Consider the following 8,013-nt stretch of genomic DNA (forward strand, 5'->3'; position numbering starts at 1 on the left):
CATTTTCAATGAATTTATATTATCATAGAAAAACAATATAGCAGAAGAGCTGAAATTATTAAGACTGGCTTGTGTGAAAGAGTGTGTATATTGTGTGCGTGCGTGCATGCGTGCATGTGTGTGTGTGTGTGTGTGTGTGTGTGTATCTGTGTAACTGTGTGTGTGTGTTTGTGTTTGTGTGTGTGTGTGCGTGTGTGAATGCTGCATACCACCACCACTACCGCCGCCAACACCACAACCATCATTGACGACACCATTGTAATTACAGGCTCCATAAAAATTATGATGATGATAATGATGATGATAATGATGACGATGACGATGACAATGATAATGACAGTAATGATGTCGAGTATGATAATGAGGTTGATGATGATGATGATGATGATGATGATGGTGGCAATGATGATGATGATGATGATGGTGATGAGGATGATGATGATTATGATGATGATGATGGTGGTGGTGGTGATGATGATGACGACGACAACGACGACGATGACGATGATGATGATGATGATGATGATGATGATGATGATTATGATGATGATGATGGTGGTGGTGATGATGATGATGATGATGATGATGATGATGATGATGATGATGATGATGACGACGACGATGATGGTGATGCTAATCAACATCATCATCATCTGCAACTGCAGTATCAACACCACCACCACCACCACCATCATCATCATCATCATCTGCAGCAGCAGCAGCAGCACCACCACCACCACCACCACCACTACTACCCACCCATTCATCCATTCCCCTTTCTCCTTCTCTGCCTACAACTCATTCAAAGCAAAAAAAAATTCTTATTACTTTGGTTATCAATTTTGCTATCAATTAGTTGTTGTAGTTGTTGCTGTTATTACTGCTGCTGCTGCTGTTTGCTGTTGTTATTACTGTTGTTGTTGTTATTCTTATCCTTTTTACTGTCACCGCTGCAATTGTTGTTTTGTTACTTCCTTTCCTTAATAATAATAATCATAATAATAATAATAATAATAATAATAACAATAGTTGTAGTTGTAGTTGTTGTTGTTATCATTAGCATTCTTACTTTGCTGCCATTTTTTCAATCATTATTTATTGTTGTAATTATTGTTGTTGTTGTAGAATTGATTATTCTTGTTGTTATTGTTATCATCATTATCATTATCATCATCATCATCATCATCATCATTATGAGCAGCAACAGCACTACCATTATCATCATCACCTGCAACTCTATCATAATTTTTAATAATCAGGAGAAAGAAAACATCATCATCATCATCATCATCATCATCATCATCATCATCACCATCATCACCATTACTTCTTTATTTATTATTTGCATTATTCTTTGATATTTCAAGCTAATTTTCTGACTACTTCTGAAATCAATAGAGAAGCTTCAATAAGCAGAACAGAAGTAGAAACACGATAAATTTTAGGAAAAGAAAGAAAAAAAACCCCCGAAAAATTATAACAAAAGCAAAAACAAAAAAAAAAAAATCTCTAAATATGATTTTCAAAGACTCTCAGAGATAATTACTCTTGGATAATTGGGTTGTTTAATGAAGATGGTTTGTCATATTAGAAAAATCAATTTTGAAAAGGAAGGGGAGCCAACACAACGATGAATAGTCCGAATTCTTAGAGTGCACGGTAAGAATTTTCAAGGGAGAAAACTCAGAAATATTTGCATAGAAAAGAAATTGAATTTGGTTGTTGAGATTTGACATTTTGATAGGACAAACGAGAATAGTTTTTCCTATTAGAGAAAGATTATTCATCAGGTTAACTTCAGAATTTTCGCTCTTGACTTTTTATTTTGCCTCACTTTTTAAAACTCCTTTTCTGCAGATTATTTTCAGATATTTGTTCTGTATTGAATTTTAAATGGTTACCATTTATGTACAGAATTACAAGATATTTCCATTAATATTGTTGCTTTTGTTTAAAAAAAAAAAAAAAAGTATCTGCCTTTTTCTTCTTTTTACTTTTTTTTATTGTTTTCTTCTTTTCTCGTTTTGCTTAGTAATTATTGTGACTAAAAAAACAAAAAAAAAACAAAAAAAGAAACAAAAGCAAGAATGAAAAACTTTCATATCTTTTTGTCAATACGAATCTATTTGTTGTATTTCTGGAGGATAGATTTGGATCAGTTTCCAAAGGAAGCAATAAACAGATAACAGAGTAATAAACAGAATGAAATTATCTGTAATTTATGCAAATATATTAGCAAGAACTAAATAGGAATGATTTCTTTTTCTCTCTTTCTTTTCCCTTTAATTTTTTTTATTTTTAACTACAAAGAACAAAAGAAAAAAAGAAAAAAAGACACAGAATAATCGACTTCAAAAGTAAATAACAATAAATTCTTAAAAAATAAAGAATATGAATGTATTTTCTATTATCACTTACATACTTCTCAATTTGGAATAATTCCTTTTCTCTCTATTCCTTTATTTTTTTTTTATTCTCCTTGGAGATTGCCAACTAAAATTTGAGTTAAAAAGATTTAAATACATTTAAAATGGAGCAATGCATTTCTTTCTATTGTTACTTGTCTTTTAAATGCCAATTATGCTCAAGAATATTTGAGAGGAGATAAAGTAAATTGTATTTTATTGTCTCACAGAATGAACAAAATAAGTCAATATGCAAACTTTTTGATGATAGAATTTATTGGAATTGTGTTCAACAACCATTCTTGTTTCATAGCATAACAGTTGTATTGTAAAATATCTATCTATATATCAACGTGTATACATCAATATGTGCATGTGTGTGAGTGCATGCGTGCATGTGTTTGTGTGTATGTGTGTGTGTGTGTGTGTAAGTTCAAAACTCTGATATATAAAATAGTGTCAGTGTTGAAATAAAAAAAATTTTTTTGCATTAACAGCCAATACCATCCACTTCTTTAGAGATAATATCACCCTTTATTCTTTCCTAGACTTCCATGCCCAGTGTCACCCACATACATACTAGACATCTGATGCCAAATTTGCATTGATGACATGAACAGAAAACCTTGAAAGCATCTTCTAATCTTGTCTGTTTCATCAGTAAAAACATAATCGGTGCTAAAAAAGAAAAAAAAATTATTGCACTAAATCCCTCTCCCTAGACATGAGCAGTATACTACAAAAGCCCATTTTATTACAATATCTAAGTGACACTATTATTTAGAAACTTTTTGTGTGAAAGCACTTTAACAAAACAAAGACTGTATCTTGAAGACTGGCACTTTTCTTTAGTGCTGTGATTCTCAGCTATTTTTTACCTATGGATCCCTTTGATTACTGTTATATTCTGGTGGATCCCCACAGCCAGTCAATGCTGAAAAACTAGTTTTATAGATACTTCTTCTTTCAGAATTCCTATTTTGCTTTTCGCACATTAACTTGTGTGTTGTGTTCTTGAGCAAGCACTTCATTTCTCATTGCTCTGCAATCATTTCAACAACTGACATATAGCACTCAGTTGCACCTGTACAGGTAATGTCGATTTCATGGAGGGAGTGACCTTTTGTCTACACAAACATTTGATCACTACAGACAAATCATCTGTGTGATTGTTAGGTAAGAAATTGTCGAACCCTCATACATCATCTAACAATGGGAGAGTCCATTATTATATATATATACATACATACATACATACATGCATACATATATATATATATATATATATATATATATATATATAATTTAGAGAAAAAAACCACAACTATTGAATTCATCCATGAAAATCCACAATCACGTATAGAAAAATTTAATAAGTAAATATACTAAAAAGACCTATAATAAAAATCCCAAAAGTACAAAGTAATAAATATTATAATAGAAATTTAATTTTGATAAATCAAATTGAATTTTTCCCCGTAAAGTTGGATTTTTATCCCTAATATTATTATCATATATATATATATATATATATATATATACACTCACATATATACATACATATATATGTATATGAATAGATAGAGAGATAGATAGATAGACAGATAGATAGATAGATGGATAGGTAGATAAATATAGATATATACACATGTATACATACAGGCATACATATATACATATATATGCGTAAATATATGTTGGTAAGAAAAGTATCTACCTCATGTTCTTGCTTATTGTGTGTAGATGGTTAAAGGGAGAGGCGTGTTGTTTTATAACGTATGTAAATATTTGTGATACAAAGACACAGAGTTTGTGATCAATGTAACAACCAGTAGCTGCTTACATACTCAGAGCTTGTGATCTATTTAAAGACTTTTAGCATTCAGACAGACATAGAGCTTTTAAGATATGTAAAGACCGGTGACAAACAGACACAGAGTGTATAATATTTACATAGGAACATTAACAGCATGTAGAAACAGGCAAATGAAGTACTAATAACTAGAGCACTCTAGACTTTCTTTGAATATTCAGAAATTTTATTTCATCGACAGCGTTGATCATGGCAAATTAAACAGATTACAGTTACTGGAAAGAACAAAGTTATGGCAGCCAAATGTGTTCTACTCTTAATTGAGTAGAGAGTATTCTTTGTTGTTGAATTATAAGGAGTATAAAGACAGCTTAATGAGGAATATTTCTATTTGAACTGAATGGGCGTAGTCTTTGGTCATAAACCAATTTAGAATTATTTTTTGTTTTTTTATTTTTTTACTTTTTTATCGAGGTGATCATTTATGAAAATACATTTCTGCAAGAAGACAAATTGCTCTGCTGACTTAATTATGTTAATTTTTCACGAGTAGTTCATCGGAACTTGTGTCATAATCTGCATACCTGCATCATACATAATATGCACCAGTTGTTATTTTGATATTTTATACGTTTTACTTCTTCTTCTTCTTCGTTGTCGTCGTCGTCATCATCGTCGTCATCGTCGTTGTCTTCTTCTTCTTCTTCTTCTTCATCGGCGTCGTCGTCTTCTTCTTCTTCTTTTTCTTCTTCTTATTCTTCTGCTTCTTCTTCTTCTTCTTCGTCGTCGTTGTCGTCGTCGTCGTTGTCATCTTCGTCATCATCGTCATCGTCATCTTCGTCATCGTCGTCATCGTCTTCTTCTTCTTCTTCTTCTTCTTCTTCTTCTTCTTCTTCTTCTTCTTCTTCTTCTTCTTCTTCTTCTTCTTCTTCTCCTCATTATTATTGTTATTATTTCTTTTTTCTTTATGTATTTTATGGTGTTGATCAAAGGAGGGAAGACAGTACTCATGACCTTATTGCAGTGTTTCAAGGAGTGAAAGAGCAGAGGGGAGTAATCTGTGTAGGTTATCCTAAGAAAAAAAGAAAAAAAAAAACCATCTCTAGTGCTCCAGTGAGCTTCATCATATGATTTCCACCAACCCAATCCAATTTCACTCACAAGACCTTATGCTGACATGAAGCAATGGTAGACTGCACTTAGATTGAACATAAAATTATATGAGGGGGTGCTGGAAAGTTCCTGGCTTTAAGGGTATCACAAAAGACCTAGTCGAAGGCCCAAACTCCTAAGTTCTTTTATATGGCTTAGAAAAACTGAAGGACCACTGCAATGCGCGTGTGAATCTGAGAGGGAAATATGGTGAATAAAATCATAATTAACTGATCCTCCTGTATTTTCTTTTACCCAAAGCCAAGAAAGTTTCAGCACCTCCTTGTACATTTGTAGAAGAAGGAGCAGCCACATTTCCTTCACATTAGATTCTGTCATATTTTTTATAAAGCAATACATCAGTACTTACTGATGTAGCTTGCTTACCAACTACATGGTTCTGGGTTCAGTCCCACTGCGTGGCACCTTGGGCAAGTGTCTTCTACTAGAGCCTCGGGCCAACCAAAGCCTTGTGAGTGGATTTGGTAGACGGAAACTGAAAGAAGCCCATCGTATATATGTGTATATATATATGTATGTGTGTGTATATGTTTCTGTGTCTGTGTTTGTCCCCCCAACATCACTTGACAACAGATGCTGGTGTGTTTACGTCCGTGTAACTTAGCGTTTTGGCAAAAGAGACTGATAGAATCAGTACTAGGCTTGCAAAGAATAAGTCCTGGGGTCGACTTGCTCGACTAAAGGCGGTGCTCCAGCATGGCCACAGTCAAATGACTGAAACAAGTAAAAGAGTAAAAGAGTAAAAGAGCTGAAAATGTAGATAATGAAATGCAATGATGTGATGTTCATGCATTTCCCAAGTAAATAATAGCATAAGTGAAGTGAAATGACATCAAAGAAAGACAATAAAATCAAGTTTTAGCTTGGCTCTGTTGCAGGTGCTGCTATTTTGCTCAATGCCACTTGTCACTATAATGAAATGTCATTAATTGATTGCTTAATTAATACAAACACACATAGTTACACGCACACTACTCATACACATAGAGCCAAACACACATAATGTACATTATTGAACATAGTCTGCAGGATGACAATAATAACAACAACTGCAATAAAGGTAGAAATAAGTTTGCGAAAGAGCTCTCCTATATTTCTAATTAATACCACAATATGTTGGACTTTGATGATGGAAAGTATTGTGTCTTTACTGTTATGGTCATTTACAAAAGCTATTGTTCTTATATCAGACCACGAGGCAAAATAATGCTGAAAGAGGAAACTGAACCTTATTGATTGATTCCAGTTTTGCCAATATGTTAAGGTAAGAGAAACACAACAAAAGAGATATAGAGAATGGTGCGGGAGAGGAAGGAGAAAAGGAGAAAAATAGATCTTTCAATAGTTTTATGAATTTTATGAATAAATAAATGAATAAGAATTTAAAGAAAGAATGAAAAAGAAATGAAAATTCCACCATTAATTAAATTCTTTGGAAAAGCTCATTAGAGATTAGATATTAATTTCACTGTTTAATTGATGGCTAGGCTAGTCTGCAACATACAGATGTAGTTTTATTTGAAGAATGCATTAAGCAAGTTTGGATTTCTTAAGAAACTAGTCAACATGAAATATTTCTGAAGCAATTTTAGTTCTTCCTTCTGAAGCAATAATTAAAGAATAAATGCTTTCTTTTGTCTAATAGGTAATGGTTGAATTAACTGATTCTAACATTTCTGACAAGGTTTTGTTTCAATTTTTAGAAAGCTTACAGGCTTGAAAGCAGTACTTATTATAAAAATATCTTATTGCATAGAAGAAATGGAGTTTATAAATTCAAGTAATAGCATTTTAAAATAAAGCTGTTCAAAAGAAATTATACTGAGTATAGAATTAGAAATATTTGGAAAATTATAGACAAAATGCTTAGAATTTTCTTTGTATACGTACATACATACATACATACATACATACAAACATACGTATGTTCATATGTATGTTCGTATGTATGTATGTATGTATGTATGTATGTTTATAAGGTAATAGATATATTTAAAGGCATTTTTAATTAGTTTTTCAACAATAAATAATCTGTATTCAGATGTAATTATAAACATTTTTGAAAGTAAAATTTTTTAGGATTTTTATAAGAGCTATTTGTTGATAATACACTCAATAGATATGCTTGTTTAAGAATCAGAGTAAGGTTATCTGATAAGCTTTTTATATTGGCTTAAGTCTGTAGAAATATTGATCTAAAGCAGCCCTTGTTACTGACTGGTGTTTTACAAAGGCCACCTTCTCGTGTTTTACAAAAGCAAACAAAATACTCCAAAATGGTAGATTATTTTCATTAATCCCATCCAGCATGTGCTTCTTTTTAGATATTTTGATGGAATAGAACCCCTATGTTAAATTCTAACTGAAATTCTTAAAAAAGAGGATGGAAATATAAAGTGAAATTATTATGTTGTAACTTGGCCTGTCACCAGTCATGTTTCTGTTCACTAATAATACAATGTTTTATTCATGTTTTAATTTTAACAAAGGATTTGTTTAAAAATGCATTCAATATATAAGTAATATAATGAGTTTATATATTTTATTTTGAAGGAAAATCATGAGCCTTCTAAACACGAAGCACTCCCTATGGTAAAATCTTGACATATGCTGCCTTCATGT

This window comes from Octopus bimaculoides, chromosome 14 (assembly GCF_046866305.1).
Source record: "Octopus bimaculoides isolate indiv1 chromosome 14, ASM4686630v1, whole genome shotgun sequence".
Taxonomy (NCBI): Eukaryota; Metazoa; Mollusca; class Cephalopoda; order Octopoda; family Octopodidae; genus Octopus; species Octopus bimaculoides.